Source organism: Micromys minutus (assembly GCF_963924665.1).
Source record: "Micromys minutus genome assembly, chromosome: 19".
Classification (NCBI taxonomy): domain Eukaryota; kingdom Metazoa; phylum Chordata; class Mammalia; order Rodentia; family Muridae; genus Micromys; species Micromys minutus.
The window spans coordinates 19,752,553-19,777,481 of record NC_137954.1 but is presented as its reverse complement, the minus strand read 5'-3'; the positions used below and the strand labels follow the sequence as shown (position 1 = coordinate 19,777,481).

At 35.7% G+C, this 24,929-nt stretch overlaps 1 protein-coding gene and 1 pseudogene across 3 annotated transcripts in view; both read left to right on the top strand.

The window, feature by feature from the left end:
- Nucleotides 1-24,929, top strand: part of ERBB4 (erb-b2 receptor tyrosine kinase 4) — a gene marked incomplete at both ends in the record, with an annotated part of 1,001,312 nt that overhangs the window by 204,486 nt on the left and 771,897 nt on the right. The window lies entirely within an intron of this gene.
- LOC308432990 (large ribosomal subunit protein uL10-like) lies at nt 19,026-19,958 on the top strand (annotated as a pseudogene). Its single transcript has one exon. The product of its transcript is annotated as a large ribosomal subunit protein uL10-like (transcript).

Genomic DNA, 24,929 nt, shown 5'->3' with positions numbered 1-24,929 from the left:
AGACCAAATTGTAGTAAGGAATAGAGGTTCTGATGCGTTACTGTGTGGTAGGTTAGCTATGGACAATCATTATAAACTGTTCATTTTTGGAAACTATATAAAGAAATAGAAGATGATTTCCCCATAAGGGAACAGTAAGTGTTTGAAAAGATAGAAATGTTTAGGATGGCTTAAACTTTATAGATTGATTGTACACATCAAAGCCTTGTACACTGTTCTGGTAGTGTGCACCACTTTTAATGTACTGTTTGGAATATAATTTTTATAATTCAAGCATAAACCCATAACCAAACAGGCTTTCCACAAAACCTAAGTGCCTTACTAATAGTTTTATTTACAACAGGCTGCTTCCACCAACTTAATGTAATTGTTATGTAAAATTGAAAGTGTCTCAAAATGTTAAAACCAAACACAAGTGAATATGGGTCAATGGAAAAATGAAACCCAGCAGGGCAGGCAAGTAGAGCGTCTCTGGGGACCTGTTCCGAGAAGGGCACGGTGTCGGATGTAATTTGTTTATTGACAATCCGACAATGGTGCAGTGAACCAGCAAACACCACACAAGTAATGAATCCTTTTCTTTTTTAAAGTAATTATGTTTGAACAGTTCAAATTAACCTGTGGTTTGAGGCAGCTGCTTGGGTGAACTAATTTGCTGATGTAATGACTTATCTCGGCTTTGCTGCAATGATCTAGGTAAGAAAGGAATGGAAAATCTGGGCTTATGTGTTTATACTTTAGTGAGGAAAGAAAACAACAACAATCCCAAAACCAAAGCAACAACAACAACAACAACAAAAGCCCAGCTATTTTCTCCCTGGCATTTTTGAAAGGTAAGGAGCAGAGGATCCTGCATCAATGGGTGGAGAGGACTTTGGTTCAGCAAAGGCTGGTTTTCCCAGTGTAGGGGAACACAAGGTACTGAGGTAGGAGAGGAAAGTTGGGAGAGGGAGCACCTTCATGCAGGTGATGGGTGGGAGAGGGAGGATGGGATTGGTGGAAAGGGGACAACACCTGAATTGTAAATACAGAGAATATCCATTTTTTTAAAAAAGTGTCTCCACAGATCAAATGTTAGACAGGGTAGTTAAAATGTCAAATTGGAAAGAGATACAATTGTTTCCATTTTGTTCTACTGTACTGGAAATAAAACAAACTCAACTGAAAGAAAGTTGGTGAAAAACTGGTGTACAGATTGGAGATCTGCTCTAACAATGGCCTCTGGTTTGGTTGGGATTGGATATCTGCTCTAACAATGGCCTCCGGTCTGGTTGGGACATCACTGCTTCTTAGTGCTGAGACTCTTGTTTTTCAGGGGCCTGCTGTCTTGTCTGTGTCCTGGAAGGTTGATAGGTAGCGTGCTGTCGTTATTTGAACTATCTCTAAATATGCTGGATCATTAACTTTGTGGCCCTGCCTCATTATAGGTGGCTATTCAGTAGCAGGACCCAAGAGGATCTCAGAGGATGTTAGTCAAGCTTTCACAATTCACCAGGATGGTGCCTTGTACATGGTTAGCATTAAGTAAATACATTGAGGAAGTGAACGCAGTAAAAAGTGTTCCATTACCATATGTTTTTAAAAACCACAAATTATTTACCAAGTCACTTTTCGTGTTGCATGTTTATAAACAACTCAAGATTTGCATGGAATTTGTTTATAAACTAGGATTATCCAGTGAACTGTGCACCTTGAAAAGGAGAATGTGAGAGTTCTTCCATAAATCATTGACCCTGTTGTGGCCAGAGTCTCCAGAGGTCCCCATGTGTGCACTTGTCAAATGCTGGCAGTGCTCTCAAAGTGTGTGGTACATTTTGGAGGCTGGGCTGAGCTGGTGAAATTGTGTCATTTGTTATAGGAAGTCCAGAATCAGATCCTGTCCCATGTCTAGCTGATTGGTCTGTCTTCTGCTAAGATCTAGACAGTACAGAGGAGAAAATCTTTGCCACTGGCCACATGCCTTAGTACTGTGATTTCACAACCTTTCACGATAGTCTGAATGGTTTCCATTTTCTTTGACAGGTATTATATCTCAGTGAACTTCTGATTTATTAATCAGGCCAGTGACAATCCCAATGTTAGGAGCTCATGGGCTGTAGATGACTCAAGCATGTATGGCAAATACAGTTTCCTTCTTTAGGACCTATAAACTTTTATTTCTTTGTAATATAGGAAAACAGTACAGACTTATGATTTTATTTATTACATAAATTCTTACATTAGTCACTGTGTGTGATCACAAAGAGACAAGTAATTATGCTTCAATTTTACTTTCTTAGGCTGTAAAGCAAATCAGTATTTATAATACCCACAACTCAGGTAAAGCAAGATTAAATGAGATAATGCTCATTTAATATTATATATATATATATGTGTGTGTGTGTGTGTGTGTGTGTGTGTGTGTGTAGTTGTATAATGAGCATTTATCTCTTGAAATGGATAAAGAAACTATTATACAAATGCACACATGCACACATACATCAATGAAATATTTTTCAGTATAAAGAAGAATGAAGTTATGTCATTGGCAATTAAATATACTTTACTTCATACAATCTTGTTAAATGTAGTAAGGCATAGTAATAACTACAGTAACTTGCTTTCTCTCATATACCAGACACAGGAAGAACTAGGTTCTCAGTGACCTTGAAACAATTACAAATACATCTACTCAACTGAGTATGAAAAAGACTTAATATAGTGTAGCATGCATGCTCCTATGGGGCTGAGGTCTAATTATGGTAGTTCCTGAAGGTAGTTAGTATTGATTATTATACAGCCCAGATTTTTTTGAATGGATAGAATAATGTGTTGTAAGTCTTGACAGTAGACTGCAACTCATGTGCACTTTTATTGCCTAAAATAGAGGAAGCAATAAGACAAGCAAGTTGCAGCCTTTGTTCTATGGAGGGTGGCTCGTTAAACACATTATGTGTAGACACTGTCCTTCCATATCAGACTTTATCCTGAAGCAACAGAAGGTAAGTAAACAAAAATGTTAAGTGGATGTGTGGGTGGGGAGCCCCCTCTGAGAGGCAGGGGAGGAGGAATGGGATGGGGGATTCTGGAGGAGGAAATAGGAAAGAGGATAAGATTGGAAACGTAAACAAAGAAAATATCCAATGAAAATAAAGCATAATAATAATAAAATGCCCCACCTAAAACCGTCTAAAAATTCAGATTTCTCTCTATATTATAAAGCTGAGCCAAATTGACTTTTGATTAAATTCTTTATAAAACAATTTATTCTCCAAAGAGGAATTTTACAAAACACTGTATATAAAAAGTAATTGCAGTTTCACCATAAAAGCTTTGCACAACAGTTTAAATTTCAAACAAATACACAATTAAGTCATTGTATGTTAAATTGAGCACTTGTCTTCAAGTGAGAATATGACTTGAATGATTAGGATATCATTTTATGGCTACATTTTAAACAAGCATATTAAAATTTTATGTATCTGTATACTTACCAACCTTCCATTCTTTAGGATAAATATTTTGAGTAAAATATTTGAGGTTATTTTAAAATTAAATAATTAAATTATGTGTGTTCATACACATAAATATATGTGTTTATAAAATGCTGTGTACATGACTTAGTGTGTGAGCAGAAAATTTGCAGAAGAACCTATTACCATGTAGATATGGAATTGGAGTTCACACATTTCAGGCTTGGAAATAGACCCCTTATTCTGCTAAGCCTGACTCAAAATATCTGTTCACATTTTCAGGGCAGTTGTGTAAGCTTTATTTCAATAAAATTCACATAGTACATAGTTTGATTGTTAAGTTGATTTTTTAAGTACATATATATTTATGTAATTGCCACTTCAATCTACTTTTACAACATTTTTAGCAACTACGAGGAAAACTCTCAAATTATAGCTACCATCCTCTTTTCCAATACCACTATGACATCTTAAGCCCCAGGTCACTTCTAGTTTATAGCCTATGTAAAATGCATCATCGATACATGATACCTTTAAACATACAAGCAATTCAAGCAACTAAGGATCACCGAGAACAGAAGAAATAGTCTCTTCTAATAAAGAAAGCACATAAATAGGCTATCCAACACCAAGCAGCCAGCTCTAAAGACATATGTACAAATAACATTATACTGACTGAGCAGCTTGTATTTAATATATGTGTGTATGTATGTATACATACATTATACATGCATACTATAACATTCTATACATTGAGACAATATTGATGAAACAAGGTGACAAGAATTTGAAAGAGAACAAGGAGGATAATATGGGAAATTTGTGGGAGAGCTAAGAGAAGAAAAAATGATGTAATTATAATATTAAAAAATAAGAGAGTACTTAGAAAATAGGCAATGGAGTCATTGCTTGCATATGTTATTTCAAATAATAAGTATATATTTCAAATGTATATTTACATGTGTGTGAAATTAGTTCTGCTTGAAGTTTCTGTGTACTTTTATTGTGTTCTAGATTTCTCTTGAAATATTTCCCATCTTATGTTTCAAAAATGCTGTGAATTCAAGATTAATGTAACATATAATAATTAATACAATTCCTGTAGTCTTCCAATATTTTTTCTTTAATTTGTGTTTCTTACTATGACTACTACTGCTATTAACTATTGCTACTACTACTACTACTATACTACTACTACTATTATCTTCTCTTAATTCCTTAATGCTCTAGTTTGCTGTTATAGGTGCTGGGAGTGATGTTTGATTATGGAAGAATTGATCTTTTAAGGGCTTTATTATGACAATAGCTATATTCACAAAGTAAAAAAGTCACCCATGCATTGAAGACATCAATATATCAGAGTTTTAATTGACAACTTGCAAAACCTGCTTGTGATTTATAGCTCGATTACAAGCTCCTACTCTCTGCTCTGCCAATGGAACTGGCAGTATTCTTTCAGCCCAGATGGTGCATTAGCTTTGGCCAGCTGGTTCTCCCCATGTTGCCTCATCACAGAACCATGCAGCTAATGTTGCCATGTATGACCCATGATCAGCAAAGGCTTCATGCTCGGCTCTGCCCTCGGGGCTTAGGGAAGTGATCCTGAATGAGGTTCATGTGTCCAAAGCTTGACACTCTCTCCAGCCCCCTACAGTCATTTGCTCTCTGGACACCACTAAAAGCAGTTTGCAGAACGCAGAGAACTGCACGTTCTATAAATGGGGTTTAAAAAGTTAGCTGTTATATACCATCTCCAGCTCACAATTCCATTCGTTTATTAACCTTATAATGACTACCTAATAAGCTAGGAGCTATGGAATACATTTTAAAATTTAGAATGGATTTGTAAAAGTTCTTAATACTCTATAGTTTTGACAGAATCCAGGCAGTTATGGAAAGGGGCAATTCTGACAAAGATCAAAGTCATTCAACCTTTGTTTGACTAATTGATGGTAGTTAGTAGGTGTCATCATAGTCTATAGATGGAAATCAAAGTTGTATATTCAATTTGAGAGACATTATTATAATTTTATCTTTTATTATGTGAACAATATTATAGGATGGAGGATGAAAAAACAAAGTACAATGTTATTTCAAAAATATGCTTTGAATTTTAATTAAATTTGTAGGGTAGGGATGGAAACAGCACTGTTAGTATACATGGTTCTCTCCCTGAAGAAGTTTCTATTTTATGTAAAGTATATGGATGTTATATAGCTGCTATGCATATTATATCCAATGCTTGCTTTTCTACTGGATTAAATTGGGCAATAAACCTTGGATTAGCTTCATATTTGCATATTTGCAATGAAGTAAAAATGGAATACTTGTGATTCCATTGAAAATGTAGTTCTCCTTTTATTTAGCTTTTTCTATTTCTGCAGTACTAGTAACAATAGCTGCTGTAAACTGTCTTTTCGATATCTGTTCGTTAACTTGCTTATTTCTGTGGTATAAAAATAACTCTCTGTGTTCAGAATAGTGTTAGGTCAAACTTTCTAGAAGATCTGATAAAGAAAAATACTTTTTAGGATTTGGGTCAGGTTCTTCACTCTATATACATATATACTCACACGTGTACCCCATTTCAATGTCAAACATAGACATTGTATAAAGTACATTTCCTCCACATAACTGATATAGTAACTGTTATCTGTAAACACATGTTTCTAACATACATTTCACTATAAAATTTACCTGCAAAAATTTGCATAAAGTTTTGGAAAGTGATCTGGAACTGTTGTATTATTAAGACCTATGTTAAAAAATGACACAATGAGGTTTTTAAACATGATTTTGATCAATATGATTATATTAATATTTGTGAATTTTATTAGCTTTAATTTTTTTGGTTTCTATATGTTGTCATAGTCAGAAGACATTTCTCTATTTCTGGTTCACAATTCTTTGTTTTTATTTTCCTTATATCTCTATTTATTTGCTATTTCAATTCATAGATACATATACATACATACATATACATACATATACATACATATACATACATATACATACATATACATACATATACATACATATACATACATACACACGTATACATATACTTTCAATAATGATTTTTGGAGGACATTGTATGTTTTAATGATTAATGACTGACTACCACATTCTATTAAAATCTAAAAGAGAAAGTAATGTCTTCCTGCTCTTCCTGTTTAATTTCAGATAGATTTGCTTGATCTATTAATCTCTTTTATTTACATATACACTTTAAAAGGATATATAATCTGCATTAATGTGTACACAGAAAAAATCCCAATGTCTTGTGAGATATACACCTTTTCACTAATCATTTATATTCATCATGACGAAATTCAGAATACTAGGGCTGCTAAAGTCATTGAAAGTTACACCAGAATATTCTACTACTGTATAGTTCTTGTAAGTAAATAGAAACAATCCATTTTGCTCAACCTACTTTTGCTTAATATTTTTGTTCACATCAATCAATTTTACGCCAAATAACATGAATTGTGGGATCAAGTTGTTCCCAGTTTTATTATCATGGATTTTCCTTATGACTCTGTCATGTTTAATCCTGAAGTTAAACTTTACAGTCAATACTAAATCTGGCGAGTATTGTCAGGGGAATATCGAGCTGAAGAGCATCTATGTATTACAGCTGAAAAATTCATTAACCATGGAGAAAGTGTTGATTTGAAAATGGATATACACACTTACGGGGTAAAAAAGTCCGACTTCAGTAGCAAGGCTCACAGTGTAGAAAGCTTCACCTCTGTAGCCAGTGACAAACTGAGAATTGTTGTTCACTGTGACAGCTTAGCCATAGCCGAACATCTTGCTGAGTAGAACTTGCCCTATAACAGCTTAAAATCCAAAGCTCTTAGGTCAGTTTCTGGAATGGATACTATATTTGTAGCCTCTGGTATCTATATGGAAACCATGCAAATTGTACCCTGTACAGAATATTTTGAGTTAGAATTATTTTGGGTCCTGGAGATGTAGCCAGAATCAGTATTTAAAAAGTTACCTTTCATTAATTAAAAAGGCATTTAAAACACATTGGTTTTATTTCATAGATATCTTTTTGATCATTTCCATGAAACATTATGAATTAGTCATTTAACTGTATTTCTCTCATTTGTAACATAAACATAATGTGTAAATTAAGACACAGTTTTAATATTCAGACAATGTCCCTCAGAAGAAAAACACAAATATATTTTGTCAATTAAATGACTTTTCTGAGCACCTGCTCTGCACCCAGCTCTGTGCTGTATACAATGTGACTACCAAATTCATTTCCATGTAAACCTAGTGACCATATATGCAGATTCATATATATATATATATATATATATATATATATATATATATATATATATATATATATGCAGTTCAATGGTGCAACAAAATGTGAAGTGTGATGCAGCCATATGTTTGAAATATGTTTTCTTCCTCTTGTACAAATGGCCCTAGTTTTCCATGAACAATAGAATAAAATGCATTCTGACCACATGATAGGATGTTGCTACAGCAGCTTAAGACATATTCAGACTATCAAAGTCCAAGCACTCCTCAGTCATCTGCACCTGGATGTCTACTTTGTTAATGAGTGCTGTCTGGAGGAGATGTTAGCAATACGGGAAAAGGTATCTCATCCCCACGAGATGTTAGCAATATGGGAAAAGGTATTTCTGCCCCATGCTGCTGGAAGATGTGGTTGTCCAGTGTGGCCATTGGAACTCCTGTATACATTGAAGAAGAGCAGATGTTTCAATCACAGAAGACTACATTTCACTGAACAGTATAGATGGGCTGAGGTACTATTAGAAAGAAATGTTCAAGTAGAACAGATAGGTGTGGAATTGTGTTGTTTTCTGAAACATCTCATGAATAAGTTATTTTACACACTAAAACATTTACTCATGCGTGTTTTCTCTCAATCTTTGCGGTTATGTTTTTCAACCGTGCGTCATTAAGTTGTCATAATACCTGCTAGATGGTACATTTACAATATTTGTTTGTAACACTGAACATAATCTCTATAGGGTTTTTTTTTATTTTTTCAACTTTATTAGTCCATCTACAGGATTTCACACTCCATGCATAATACATACAAGGAAAGAAACAGCATAGTATATGATGTGTGACTCTCAACAATCAGAGACCTGTTATTATAGGAAAAAACTGTCACTAGAAAGCAGGATCTTCTGTCACTCAAATTCATGTTGTTATTAGCTTTGGGCCCTAAGGAGCTCATCTTCCCTGGGGCATGGAATCCTTTGCCGTGAAACAGGAGAGGTTTCTAGGCTTCCTTTCCACTGATGTCTGAGTCTAGACTTATTATTTATATGTTGGATTAAAGCCTTCTATTCCTTTTGCCTAATCCTTTCATGGTTGAAGTCTGCTGTGGATTTCTGAACTTCCTACATGCCATTGTGTATCTATATGTATGTGCATATACCATACACTACCTGGACATATAAACATGAGTAAGAAACACTGGGAGTCTTAGTGGTGGAGAAAGACAGAACATGAGGATATGAAATTGGGATTTGATTCATCATTCTGTCCCATACTCATTTTTTATTGTATAAAACCAAATGTATGACTTGTTATTTTCAAGAACATAATTATAAAAAGAGAAAAGTTGATATGTGTTAATTGAATGCTGGGAAAAATCAGCGTTTGCTGCATTCATTTTTTGTTTTCTAAAACAAAGACCAATTTCTATTATTGGTTATAGAATCTTAAATTTATACATCATATTTTGAGTACAATATTTAGATTCTGCTAAGGATGGAGGAGTATGTCCATCTTATATTTTCTTTGTCTTGTACGAGGCTAATAGATTAGGTGTCAGTAAAATCTACAGAACTTACAAGAATGAGAATCTAAGTGATATAAGAGCCATAGATTTCATTAGGGTAAGATGTGAGGATAATCTCTGTAGCTAAGTTTGTTTTCGTTCATTTTATTTATTTTCAAAATAGACTTGAGAAAAGAAAGGAAACAAGAAAGTCCCTATCATATTGTCACTTTTCTTCCTTCAGTAAAACTTTGTTGTTGTGGTGAAATCCCTAGCTAGTAAATGCTCTTCCGGTAGACTCAAATCTGCCCTGATACTCATCGGCAACTCCCATTGGGCCCAATTCTGCTGTCCTCCTTCAGGCAAAAACTTCCTTTGAATTTTAACAGCTTCACTCAGTTGCAATATTACCAGGTACCAAACATACACAAAGAAAGGAGTTTGCTCCTGTAAGCATGGCTGACTTAGGATCTTTAGCTTTTGCTACACATAATCTATAAAGAAATTCAGGCAATTATAAAAATCTGAACCAGATATTTACCGACGCGGACAATTTCTCAGAAATGTTTTTCTCTCTGCTAACTGTAACTTATTTTGCTGAAGACCAATGCAAATATTCAAAGACCCCCGAGTTATCATGTTTTAAAGACCCCATTGCTTCTTCACCAAGCAACAATTTTATTGAATTATCTATGACCATTAACTATAAAATTAGAATAAACTGCTGAAATTACTAAATTTCTCTTTTAAAAATGAATTCTATGTACACAAATTTGGTTGTTTAACAATTGTAAGTATTTAATATATATTGGTTATCCCATTACTCTGTCTTTCTCTATACCCACCCCATCCCCCACCTCTATCAATTCTTTGATGACTTATTTCTTTATCTGAACCTTAACTTTTTGAAGTGCGGTGGAACTCCCTTGGATTTAACAGTACCATTTGTATAAACACTGGACTGAATCTATTCACTGGAAATGGGAGAGGTCACTGCCAGGTATACAACTGAAGGGAAGCCCCACCCTATTTCTTGAATCTCTCTATAGGAAACAGTTCATCACTGAGGGATGGGGTATCTTGAGTCCCTCCTGCATCTAGTCTGCTTCTTAATGGGCCCATTCTTGTACAGGCTGAGTAGAGCCATTTGCAGCTGTTTACAGTTCTTGATTGCAATGCCTGTGTATTGTCCAGAAGATGGCATTTCATACTCCCTCTTTCCTTCCTCCAGGTTTTAGAATCTTTTACTCTATTTTCTTGCTAATGTTCTCTCAGCTTTGGAGGATATGGCATAATTGTCTTATTTGGGACTAAACACTCAACTATCACATATTCTTAGCCATGTAGACAAGGCTTTACTGAAGTTCACTAGAAAGAGACCCTTCTCTGGTTAAGCTGGAGAGTGGTAATTTTCTTTCTTGTTTTTATGATTATAAACATTTAAACTGTAGCTTGGCATGTCAATTTAGTTGTAGGAGAGATGTACATTCTATTCTGGGTAGCCTATCTTCCACTGCCATGACTTTTGGGAATGGGCTTTTTTTGAATGACAGGTATGCATTGACTTCTGGGAAGGAGACCTCAGATCCAATGAGAGTGATCCCTTGTGCCTATAACAGTTGTCACCATATTGAACATGTAGGCTTAAATTACTTAGATTATTTTCATCGATTGTAGAATTTTCATCTAGGTAAGATGACTGAGGACTTTTTTTTCACCCTGAAAACTGTGCATCCCGCCTTTCATCAGTATGGCCACTATCTGGCAGGATGATGGCATCTTTGTTCTAGCTCCAAGATGTATGGCATGTGCAGAAATAGGGTTATATCTAGTTCTGTAAGAAACCAAGAGCAATCACAGAAGCCTGTTGTGTTTTGTGAGATCCTAGGACCTTCATACTCATAAAGAGTTATCCAACTTTTGTCAGGTTGGCCTATGGGCCTTGTGGAGAATTTTCTTCATTACTAATGGGTGAAGTAGTTTCCACCCTAGTGCTGCTGGTGTCACTCCTTGGCAAGGGAACCTTAGCTGGAGAAAAATGGCTGCTCATGTGAGCCTAAACAGCATTCCTCCTCAGTCTTTGCTTCAGTTCCTGCCTCACATTAGTTCTGTGATGTCTTGTTATCAGTTCCCTCAGTGACTGTAACTTATAAGATAAACACCTCCTAAATTTCTCTGGGCATAGTGTTCTTTATAGTAACAGAAAACTGAAGCATAAAGAATCTCCTTATTAATTTTTAATTTATGTATTTATTTACATCCCCAATGTTGCTTCCCCACCTGGTCACCCCGACTGAGTCTCTCCCCCTAGCCCACTCTCCTTCTCCATTGAAAGGGTAGGATCCCCATTGAGTATTTCCAACCCTGCACATCAATTCTCTGCTAGATTAGGCATATCCCCTCCCATTGAGGCCAGATATGTCTGTTATATATGTGCTTGGGATCTCGTTCCAGCCCCTATATGTTATTTGGCTCAGTCTCTGAGAGCTCCCAGGGACCAAGGTTAGTTGACTCTACTGGTCTTCCTGTGGGATTCTTTTCCCCTTCAGGGCCTTCAGTCTTTTCCACAACTCTTTCATAAGTGTTCCTGACCTCTGTTGAAGGTTTGACTGTAGGTATATGCATCTGTTTCAGTCTGCTGCTGGGTAAATCCTCTCAGATGACAGAGAGGTGCTATGTGCAAGCATAGAGGAATATCACTAATCGTGTCAGGAATTGGTATTTGCTTATGCGATGGGTTTCATGTTGGGACAATTATTGGTTGACCTTTTGTTCAGGTCTCTGCTCCATTCCTGCATTTCTTTTTGACAGGACAAATTTTGGGTAGAGAGTTTTGTGGGTTGTTTAATGTTCTTATCCCTCAATTGGGGGGGGGGGGATCGTTCCTGGCTACAGGAGTTTGTCTCTTCATGTTCCCTGTCCAGGGTTTTAGGCATCTTGGTTTAGTTCACCAGCATTGACTCCTGGGAGGCTACCCTATTTCAGGACTCTGGGAATTCCTGGAGTCCCCTGTCCTGATCCCCAGAAGCTATAGATTTCCATTTTACCTCCTGGTCTCCTGGGCCTCTCTCCTGTGTCTTCCCACACCTGGTCCTGCCTCAATATCTCCCTACTCCTTTCCTCTCCCACCCAGTTCCTGTCTTCCATCTGCCTTCTACGACTATTTCCTCTTCTAAGTGTGATTCAAGCATCCTTGTTGTGCCTTCTTTCTTGTTTAACTTCTTTGGGTCTGTGGGCTGTGTCACCTATTTTATAAAAGTTTGATTTCAAGATATTGGGATTTTATATGACTTTTTATACACATTTTATTTTGTTTGGAGTACCCTCCCATTTTTGCATCTATCCTAACCTGCCTTTTATTCTATCTCTACACCTCCATGGCCATTTTTTTCTTTCATCTACAATCTATTATCTTACCTCCCTTAAGGCATCGCCCTCAGAAAATTCTCTTCCTATATTTGTGACCTCTACAGAGACTCCAACTTAAAAGCTCATAAAATATAGATTAAAATTTATGGAAGAGAGAGAGAGAGAGAGAGAGAGAGAGAGAGAGAGAGAGAGAGAGAGAGAGAGAGAGAAAGCACTAAGCATCTTCTTTTGGCCTTGGATTATTTTACTCAGCATAATTACTCTAGCTTCATCTATTTACCTGAAAATATCTTTTCTTTTCTCTACAAAAGAATGAAATTCTCTTGTATTATGTACTAAATTTTCATTATTTATTTATCTAGTAATGGTCATAGGCTGGGCCCATTTCCTAACTATAATTACTAAGTTGGCAATAAACATTTGTTAACAAATGCTTGGGACAAAGTCCCAAGACTGGAATAGCTGGCTCATACTATATTTCTATTCCTGGATCTTTTTTGGCTGATTTTTACACTGATATCCATATGTTTGGTAAAGGTGTCTGCTCCCTCCAACAGTGGATGGAATCACTTTTCCCTCACACCCTCACTAATATTTTGTACCCTTTACTGATACCTGTTCTTAATGGGGTAAGCAGCAATCTCAGTAGGTTTTATCGCATTTCCTTTTCAACTTAAAGTGTTGGGTACCTCTTAAAGTATTATTTGCCAATCATATTTTGTCTTTTATCCCCAATTATATTGTTTGCTTTCTAGATGTTTGAGTTTAGAGTTTTTCCTCTATTCTAGATAATGATCTTCTGTGGGATCTATAGCTGGCCAACAAGTTTTTGTTGGCTCAAACAAAGGCTCATAGGATCTCTTGGAGTAGTATATTGATCTTTGAGAACACACAGATACAGGGCTAAGCCATAGAAACAGAACACTGTCTCAACTCCTTAAAATGTGAGTTTCAGTTTTTAGCCTTATTGGTTTTATTTTTCAGCAGATATTTTCCAAACTTTCACAAAAAATAAGATTTAAAGCAGTTATGTATTCATATTACATTCACATAGTAAGACCATGTCATGAGTATAGAGAAACTATGTGTTTATTCAAATTATAGAGGGCAGGTGGACTAGTTCCTAAGTACCCCTTGGAACACATTTCCTTGGATAAATTATATATTTTGTAAGTGGCAGAGAAACATTAATTTGCAAAGAGGAAACTGTGGTCATGACTGTTAGGGCATAGCTTATTAAAGTTGTATGTAAAATGTGACTGGTCTGGATTGCTTTAGCTCTGTTGAAAGGACAGTTCATTACTAATCAAATGCCTATAATGGTTGGTTGTAAATATTAAGAAGCCAGATTACACACACACACACACACACACACACACACACACACACACACAGACACACACACACACACACACACACACATACACACACATACACACAAAGCCTACCAAAATCATTCAATAATTTTTTTGCCATAGAGATGTTATCTTGGTTTCATATGACCCAAGAAACATTGTTTGGTTGGCATAGAAACCTATTTTACAGATGGTACTGTAGCTACATAGACTTCAGTTGATCAGGCCACTTTTCTGTTCATTGACATTCAAATTCTTTTATTGTCCTCATTACAAATTTTTTATGATTTTTTTGGAGTCACTATGTATGTTTCTACAGTTTTATAAAAATCTTCCTTTTGAAGTTGATGTTATTCCAATATAAAACATAGATATTATGGAATACCTTTTGTGTAACTCACCAACCCAGAAAATCATAAAGTGCCTATTTTCTAAAGAATGCATAAATTACCATGTCTTTGCCTTTTGTAGCTTTGCCCTCAAATAAATTAGATAAAGTTGGTGTTCAGTATAACCCAAGGTAGTTATGACTGGTTGAATATGTCAACATTGAGTAAAAGGACATTCATTATTAGGTAATCAACAAAAGAATAAGCAATAATGTCCCAGGCAGATATGTAAGATTTTACTAAACCAATAACCTGAATGAAAACATATGTAAACAGTCAAAAAATCTAAGAAACCATTTTTATGTAAATTCCTAGATATAGAAAACCTGGTGACCCAAGTATTGGAACTTATGCAGGAGATGCATGGAAAGAAAACATTACTGTATATTTTATATCTATATGAATATTGGCATAAGAATTCATAAATCCATCTCTGGCACTCAGGCTTTTTGTAATTTTCCTCCCTCTTCAACAGCATAAATTAGTTGTTTCTCAAAAATACATAATCTTTCTTTTACAATAAAGGTAAGAGCTGCGTATCTATTAGTAATTATTCACTTACGTTCTGTATCTCTGTCCTCATTATTGTCATACTTTCTTCATCCAAGTTAACGTCACAATTAACGATCGTCACTATACAGTTCTATCCCTATTTAAGTAGTTGTAGCTTAACATGTAACCTATTTCTCTAATCTGGTTTTTTTTTTTTTTTTTTTTTTTTTTTTTTTTGCATTTTGTCATTATGGAAAAAGAGCCTTATGTTTATTAACAATGTTGAGTACAGTCTCCCTTGGAATGTTTGTTTCCTTTGGGACTCACAGCAGGAAGAGAAAAATCCCAATCAGTCTCTTTCAGAAACTTGTGCATTCCTGAAATATTGGCTTTGACAAGCCTGCAGGGGTGAGAAATAATTTTATGTTTGAGAGTTTGCCCTTCATGGGTGTCTTTCTGAGATTTCTTTTCTTTTCTTTCTTTCTTTTTTTGACCAAGAGGAAACATGGAGTGGGAGACATGTTTGCCCTTACTTCCAACAACAGGAGAATAGTGTTGAACAGTTCCCTCAGCTTCAGTTTTGGGAGGTCCACTCCAAGCCTTTTCTTAGATGTGTGTAACCTGATTGCATATACTGCTGAAAATATCAGAAGCCCAATAATTGGCCTACTCCTTATCCTAGCAGAATTAATGACCAGTACCTTCTGATTTGTCCCTTCTTCAGGACTATCAAATAACATTGAAACATTAGGAGGAAAACCTGGATGTATTTGATTCCAGTGTCTTTCAGATTGCAATTTAATGGGTGATTGCTCAATGTGTGACATCTGTCCTCTCTTCAGAAATCTCATCCTGATATGCAAGACTTTATGTAATTCTGTTCTATTGCTTGGTATTCATAAGAAATTCTCTCAAGGGGGCTCTCCTTGTATAACCTGCGCAAAACAATATGGTCAGGTTACCATGGGGAATGAAATGTGTAAAGGGGAAACATATTTAGTGTTCAGTTTAGAAACAAAAAATATTTGTTTCATACATCAAATGATATTTAGTTGTATTTATCCAGGAGAATGACAGCCTGAAAATACACTCAAATGCCATGTCATGTATTTTGAAACCATGAGCTAAACTTAAAACGGTCACAATAGTTAAAGTAGACCACAAATTGAGATGCCCCGGTAATCTTTTATGCACTGTGCCTTATGTTCACTATTGCAATAAAGAAGCTTTTGGAGTTTATACGCCGCCATCTAATAGGTGACTGCTTAATGGGATTTACATTCACTCAAACAAAATTAGGCCTGGAAAAGACAATGCAGCGCGCTGTGGTATAAATGGCACCGACGGCTGAATTAAATGTTTGTGGAAACAGGGCAGCAGATCTATCAGGAGCTAATTAGACAGAGTTCAGAGGCAGACTTGGGAGTAAATAGTATCCACAAAGCAAAAGAAAGAGGCCATGGAAGGCAGGGGAAAGGACCTTTGGGTATGGAAGAAAAGGAACGACACAAGACTTAGTTTAATTAGCATCTCAGATGCAGTCATTCTCCTGAGAAAAGCATATTCTTATCTGAACCTGTGGATAATGTTAAATAAAAATTTTTTTTGAAAAATTATTGTGTATCTGTGATTGTTTCTATAGCCGGTTTAAATAGTATTCAATTCCCATGACTGCTGCCTAGCTATAGTCACTGTACCGAGAAACAAAACAGAAAGCAAAATTCTTGGAAGTATCTTTGAAGTCATACTAGCAGAAAAGATAAAGGAGTACTTTTGTCCAAATGTGGAATTAAGGGTTTTAAGAAAGATAAATGGTAAAGTTATGCCTAGTGAATGACAAAGACAAGTAAAAACTTTGAATTTGGATATATTCAGCATGTGACCAGACAGTGACTTCTACAGGCTTCAGATTCCCAAGTGCTCACTCCAGCTTGCCTTCAGTCCCTGTTTTCCAGCAGAAAAAAATTAAATTGTAAAACATTTCGTACATTAAAGTAAAACAATATATGACATGGTAATTTGTGCTCTGAATTTTTAATTAAAAACGTCATCTATTCAAACTCAGTACTTGGGATTCGAACCAAGTCTGATTGCAACATGAAGTTTGGGCTACTTTGCAAATTTACAATTTAAATTTTTCTCAGATTATAAGGGAGGGCATACATTGTATTTTGTGTAATGCCAAAAGTAGTCTAGAGACAGTTTGATATATTTGCTTTCAAACAACACGCTTCACTTACAAAAGTCCTTTCAACTTTCCACGTATCCATATATAATTCAAGGGGAACAAGTGAGGATAAATATTAACAATATATATGAGAGACATTGAAGCTGGCAATTAATTTGCATGATGTATTATGTCACCGAATCATTTTTGTGAAGCTGTTACAATGCTGAGTGTATGGACATTTCAATGGTACGTGTTATATTGAGTAATCAAAGTCTACAGTTGAAGTCAGAATATTGGCTCTTTTTTGCCTCCTTTGCTACACAAACAAAGAATTGTTCTGTGGGCATGTTTGAGGTTGTTTGTGGTTTAGTTAATCCATGAAATCTACGCTAGACTTTGCTGTCAACGGTTAATGCTCTGAGACTGTTTTATTCTTTAATGAAAAGATCAATGAGATTAGAATTGTTTTGCCCCTGCCATGGAAATAGACAAGTATGAATGCCCAGTTCCTCTTGGTGGATTTCCAATCTGTCTCTGACCCAGAAATATAGGTGCTATTTGGCAGTTTGTCTGCCCACTTGTGAAACCTATCTTTCTTGTTTGGAAAGGGAGAGTAACTGGATTGGGTCAATTCTGCAATAGAAACAGTTTGTTTTCCAACACACTAAACACAAAGTAACCTCCTTTTACTTCCAGGAGCAGTTCAGGGTTTCCTAACATTGGCTAATTACCAAAGTCACCTGGGGGAGCCACTTGAAAACACACATTCCCAGGCATTTTCCCTGGAGATCACAAATCACTGGGTTTGGGACGGAGCCAGAGAAACTCAAGTGACTCTAATGATTAGGGAAATTGTCCAGAGTGGAAAACTCTGCAGATCTTACCACATTTGCCTATCACAGTAATGGACATTTTACTGTTATTTATCTTGACCTTTTTTAATGTAAATGTAGTGAACAAAGTTAGTTTTGTTATATTACTTCAAAGTTAGTCCCTATCTGAAGAGTGCATATTCACATTATGAACTGATCAGAGGGAAATAGGGGGAAAGGAAACTGTTCAGAAAGTCAAGTGGCCTGAACAATATTAACAACTAGGACACCAGCCTTCTGCTCCCTGATCTCTTGACAAGTCACTCGGTCACCATGTTTAACATCCCTTGAATTTAACGGATTTTATTTCCTTAATACATAAAATGAGGGAATTAAGAAGAACTATCCACACACTGATGCTAGGTTATGTTTTCTTCTGAGGACAGCACTAGGCTGTGTGAAGAGGTCCAGATGGCAGAATGGTCCCCTTAGTTGTTATGCAGTGACCATCAGAGAACATGTGATAACCTGAGTTCTTTGGCATTCTCTCAGATTTAACTTCTAGATCATCAAGTTGTTCTTTGCATCACAGAGCATGACATTAGACAATTTAAAAATATTTTATGTTTTTATACACAGGACATTTTATACATGTATACGTGTGTGTGTGTGTGTGTGTGTGTATAATTTTATTTTGCACATCAATTATTTCCTTCTATTGTTATATATCTATCATGTGCTTAGTGATTTTGTTTGGATGTGATCTGCATTAGAGATGAGACTATAATGCAGCATTTACAGCACACTGAAGCAGGAATTACACAGATGATATTTGTTAAAGATTTTGGCAATGTAAACAGACCTAAAATTCTATTATGTCAATATCAAAAGCTAGAAATACACCCTTTGAAAAATTCTGAATGATCATATGCTAATAAAAACTCTAGGTTTGCAATGAAGCATCTAACATGCCATTGAGAGTCCAGCATAGTAAATGTTGAAAATCCTGGAAACAAAAAATAAAGTTATTTGCAGGCTTACTCTGTGGCAAAGAGAACAAAGATCCAAGAACAGCAATGCACTATAGTGACTGCAATGGCGGGCACATAGAAAGCAATAGCCTTGTGACAAACGAAATGCTTCAAAAATGCATGGATTAAGAGTCACATCTACTCTCTCCTTAGAGTGACTGTCTTTAAACCCCGTGTGGCAATCCCTGACACACTGCTGTGATGCCCAGGGAAGACAGGGCAACATGGAAGTCCAACTACTTCCTTAAGACCATCCAACTTTTAGATGATTACCCAAAGTGCTTTTTTGTAGGAGCAGACAATGTGGGCTGCAAGCAGATGCAGCAGATCCGCATGTCCCTCCCAGGGAAGCCTGTAGTGTGGATGGGCAAGAACAACAAGATGTGCAAGCCCATCAGGGGGCACCCGGAGAACAACCCAGCTCTGGAGAAACTGCTGCCTCACATCTCCTGGGGAATGTGGGATTCTTGTTCACTATGGAGGACCTCACTGAGATTAGGGACATGCTGCTGGCCATTAAGGTGCCAGCTGCTGCTCAAGCTGGTGCCATCGCCCCATGTGAGGTCACTGTGCCTGCTCAGAACACTGGTCTGGGGCCTGAGAAGACCTCTTTCTTCCAAGCTCTAGGTATCACCATTAAAATCTCCAGAGGTACCATTGGAGTTCTGAGTGATGTGTAGCTGATCAGAACTGGAGAGGAGCCCGTGAAGCCACACTGCTGAACATGCTGAACATCTCCCCCTTCTCCTTTGCGCTGATCATCCAGCAGGCGTTTGACAATGGCAGCATTTACAACCCTGAACTGTTGGACATCACCAAGCAGACCCTGTACTTTCACTTCCTAGAGGGTACCCGACTGTTGCCTCAGTGCCTCTCTCCATCATCAATGGGTACAAGCGGGTCCTGGCTTTGTCTGTGGAGACTGAGTACACCTTCCCACTTGCTGAAAAGGTCAAGGCCTTCCTGACTGATCCATCTGCATTTGCACCTGCTGCCCTATGGCTGCAGCCAACACTGCTGCTTGCCCCAGCCAAGGCTGAAGCAAAGGAGGAGTCAGAGGAATCAGATGAGGATTTGGGATTGGTCTCTTCAACTAATCCCCTCAAAGCCACCAAGTCAGCCTGCTTAATCTGAGAAAGATGGAAATCAAGCCTTACTTCTCTTTAAAAAATAATAAAAAAAAGAGTCACATCCACGAGTTTCTTTCTTGAATACCTATGTTTGACCTAGTTTGACATTTTGGATGGAAATGTTTTTAATCTGACTGGATTTACATCAATAGAGAAAAATAAAATTATTCTTTGCCCACCTTTCAAATTATGCTGATTTCTGCATAACTTGGTACTCCATTATGAAAAGCAGAGAATTTATATAATACTTTAAAATTTGAGAAAAGAGGTCATCAAGATAGCTGAACAGAAAATAACTCTTGTGGGAGTTTGTAACAAAACAAAAAGAAATTATAAACAACAACAACAACAACAAAACCCAAAAAATTCAAGGATACCAAAGACCATGATCACTCCAAAATAGACAATAAAATCAATTAAATTATATTAACAAAAACATTCAATTACTTGAAGGGTCTTGAGAGATTGCTAAGTAGTTAGGAATATAAACTTCTTTTGCAAAGGAACCCAGTTCAGTTCAAAAGCACCAACATTTGATGGCCCACAATCACCTATAATTACACTCTGTTGGATAATTAGATGGTTCTGTCCTTCAGGAACATTCAAAACAATATGCACACAAACTCCTGAGTATATTCATAAACACAAAGATAATCATTCTTTTAAATGATTTTTGTCTTTTTAAAAATTGAACAATTTTATTTTAAAAAAACAAAGATAAGTGTACAGATTTTAAAAGCATTTTTGCATAAAAGTATATGAATACATTTTTTTCAGTACTTGATTTTTTTAAAGGTTTGATAGTATGCATTAAAATCTTACTAGTTACAATGAGCATAAAGTACATGTAAAACAAGATGTAACCTGGAAATAGTAAAAGTTTTCTTGGTGTGTAAAGATTAAGCATAATGATTTTTCTTTTTCTTTTTTCTTTTTTTTTTTTTTTTTGGCCTTTGTTTTTCTTGAACATCATATAGTCTGTGAGTTGTTTCTGGGGTGTTCAGAGCTTTCTGGGGATAGTATCCAATTATCAGTAACTGCATATAATGTCTGTTCTTTTGTGACTGGGTTATCTCACTCAGGATGATATTCTCTAGATATATCCATTTTCTTAAGAATTTCATAAAGTCATTGTTTCTGATAGCTGAGTAGTACTCCATTGTGTAAATGTACCACAATTTTTGTATCCATTCATCTACTGAAGGACATCTGGGTTCTTTCCAGCTTCTGGCTATTATAAATAGGGCTGCTATGAACATTGTGGTGCATGTGTCTTTGTTGTATGTTGGAGATTCTCTGGGGTATATGCCCAGAAGTGGAATAACTGGGTCTTCAGGTAGTACTATGTCCAATTTTCTGAGGAATTGGTAGACTGATTTCCTGAGTGGTTGTATCAGTTTACACCTCACCAACAGTGGAGAAGTGTTCCTCTTTCTCCACATCCTTGTCAGCATCTGCTATCAACTGAATTTTTGATCTTAGCCATTCTGGTTGGTGTGAGGTGGAATCTCAGTGTTGGTTTGATTTGCATTTCCCTGATGACTAAGGATGTTGAGCACTTCCTTAGATGCTTCTCAGCCATTCGATATTTCTCAATTAAGAACTTTTTATTTAGCTCTGTACCCCATTTTTAATAGGATTGTTTGATTCTCTGGTGTCTAACTTCTTCAGTTCTTTGTTTTTTTTTAAGATAATTAATTAATTGGAGTTGTAGGAAAGGAGGTTGACATCTAAGAATCTTTTAGGTAGCTTTTAAAGTTATAAATATATTTTCCAGTGTAATAAAAAGAAAACCTATATATTGTATTTAGGGGAAATTAAAGAAATATTTTTGTACCTAGTTCCTAGAGAACTGGGGTTTTGTTTTTATTTTTCCCTTAACATTTCCAACTCAATAAAACACAGTTTTATTGTCTGCTTCGAAAGATGAAAAATATTGTAGGCTTGGAACCATGGGTTCGAATGACATTGATATACTTGATTCTTTTTATCACAAGACACCATATACTTTCCCTGTCTCCTATTTGATATCTCCAGCAAATCTCTGAACCAGGACCATTACACAACCCTCCTGGTTCTCACAGTCCCATAATCAGTGAAGATGCAAATTCTGTTTAATTCTGCTTACCATGTGTTCAAACCAAGTTCTTTGGCCTTCTCTACTATGGTTTTCTTCTGTCAAGTAATCCCAGTGTTTTGAAGTATTTCTTACAGATTTATTTATTTCATATATGTGAGTACATTGTCACTGTCTTCCGACACACCAGAAGAGGGCATGGGATCCCATTACAGATGGTTGTGAGCCACCATATGGTTGCTGAGAATTGAACGCAGGACCTCTGGGAGAGCAGTCAGTGATTTTAACCAAGGAGCCATCTCTTCAGCCCCTGTAATATTCTTTAGAATGGATAAGTTTAGCTGGTTATAACCTCAGATTTTTTTTTCTGAAGGAAACTAAAATGTATAGATGTGTGTGTATGTGTGTGTGCCTGTGTGTATGTGCACACACGTGATATTTGAGAGTAACTATCTTTAAGTAGTTGGTTGTAATTTGTAATCTATAATATTGATTTCTGCATGTATGACTTTGGTGAAAACTATTTCTACATTACTTGACTCTTTATTAAACTTCTAGTGTGTATTAGATTTTTGGTTTATTTCCTCCAGATACTTATTGTAAATTAACCATTCAATCGGCAACCAGATACACTGACCCAGGGCATTGACAAATAAATGAAGGCATTGATTTTCATGTCTTGCTTTAAAAGTATGTTTTTGCTAAAGGAATAAAAAAGTAATGAACATGTTTAGCTAGAAAAATTGCCTGTATATCTAACAAGCGCTAACTTAGAGAGAGAAAACAGGAATTCCTTGGTTATTGAAACATATAATAAGGTATCTCTTTTTGTTGTTTATTCAGCCTATGTTGGGACTCATTTTTTTTTTTCAAAAGATGTATATTTCATCTTCAGAGATAGAGTTTCAAGTTTCATTTTCTCAGAAACTCTCTTCACATTGTAAATCAGTTAGGGAGATCAAAATTCTTCTAGATGTTGTTTGATCTTTGTTTAAAATGGATGAGTGCATGAAGAGGAAAAAAATTCCTATTTCTAAACTTAGAATACAGTCATATTTTTCTTTGACAATTATGCATTGCAGTTAATTTAGATTATCTTTTGTTGGAATAAAATATTGTCTTGAATTTAATTATTCTATCAGAAACTAATGATCTATACATTCACAGACTTCCAGTTTAATTTTAAATGGAAAACTCTGTATCTCCACATAAGTAATGAAGATCGATCATGTTTCACCAATTTTGAAGCAGAAAGGAAGCCTCTAGCATTGACTTGCTTTAGAGGGAGATGCCCTGCCAACATGCTGTTTGACTAGTGTAGCAGAATTTCTGACATTAACCTGCAGATAAAGTTAGAGAAAATGGATAATAAGAAGAGGAACAGAATTATAGTGTAACTATCATAGATTTTGCCTTTGAATCATAATGAAAGCTTACCACATTGTTAATTGTACATATCAGTCCATAACAGCAAAAACTGAGTCAGACTTATTAATGTTTTTCTGTGTGAAATGTGTGTGCGTATGTGTATGTTTACTGCGAACACATTGGTATATGAGTGTGATATTCTATGGCTGGATAGTGTAGATTAAGGGGCCAGTCTCGGCTGTTGGCTCCACTCTCCATGTACCCCGTTTAATGCAGGGAATCTTTGCTTTTTAACTCCATGTTTGCCTAGGTAGTCTTGCCATTTTCCTTAATGCTGTCCATAATTCCCTAGAAGAGCATGGATTTTAGACACGCATTACTCTAGCTGGCTCTAAGGGGTTGTGTCTTGCCTAATGAGTGATTTACCACCTGAGCCATATTTTCTGTCAGAATATGATATTTTATGCTTCTATTTTCAAATATCTACAGAAGTTACAAACAAAATAAATTAAATTGACTGAGGAAATTTCTTAATTCTTCAGTTCTTTACTGATATCATATTCACTATTGTTTTCATAATTTTTAAAAGTGAAGGCAATTTGTGATGTACTGAGTTGATACAGTTTATACAAAGTGCATCCAAAAATATCATATAATTATTCTGATATATTTAAAAAATAATTATTCTCATAAAAATCATAGCATTAATTATCTACAGTCTATATATTAGGAGGAAATCACATGAAACTTTAGTAATTCCTGAAGTATTAATGTAAATTTTACATGTGAGGTAGATCCTAAGCAGAGGTAAGTAAATATTATTAATCATTGATTTTTTTACATGTTCAGAGATGCTAACTGAGATTTTAAAGTAGCCAGTTATGATTAGAATAGGATTTAGATGATACTTTCTTCATATATTGATCTGTATATTTTACTAATTTGGATTTTTTAAAAGAAATTGAATTGCATTGTCCCTTTTTTTTTCTGGTTGTTCTTGTTTTTTTTTTTTTTTTAACAACTTTATTTTACAAAACAAAGAAAAATGTACAGATTTTAAGCATTGTTTGCATAAAATTATACAATACATTTTTGTCAGTACTTTTTTTCAGATTTTAAAATAATTTTTACATAAAACTGTATGAATATATTTTTTAGTTAGTACTTGATTTTTTTTTAAAGGTTTGATAGTATGCATTGAAAACTTAATAGTTACAATGAGCATAAAGTACATGTAAAACAAAATGTAACATGGAAATAGTCAAAGTTTTCTTGTTGTATAGACATTTTTTTGTTTTGTTTTGTTTTGTTTTCTTTATTTCTTGGACTTCATACAGTCTGGGAGTTGTTTCTGGGACAGTGCGAGCCTCTGGGGTTAGCATCCCATTATCAGTGACTGCATATTATGTCTGTTCTTTTGTGACTGGGTTATCTCACACAGAATGATATTCTCTAGATGCAGCCATTTTCTTAAGAATTTGGTCAAGTCATTG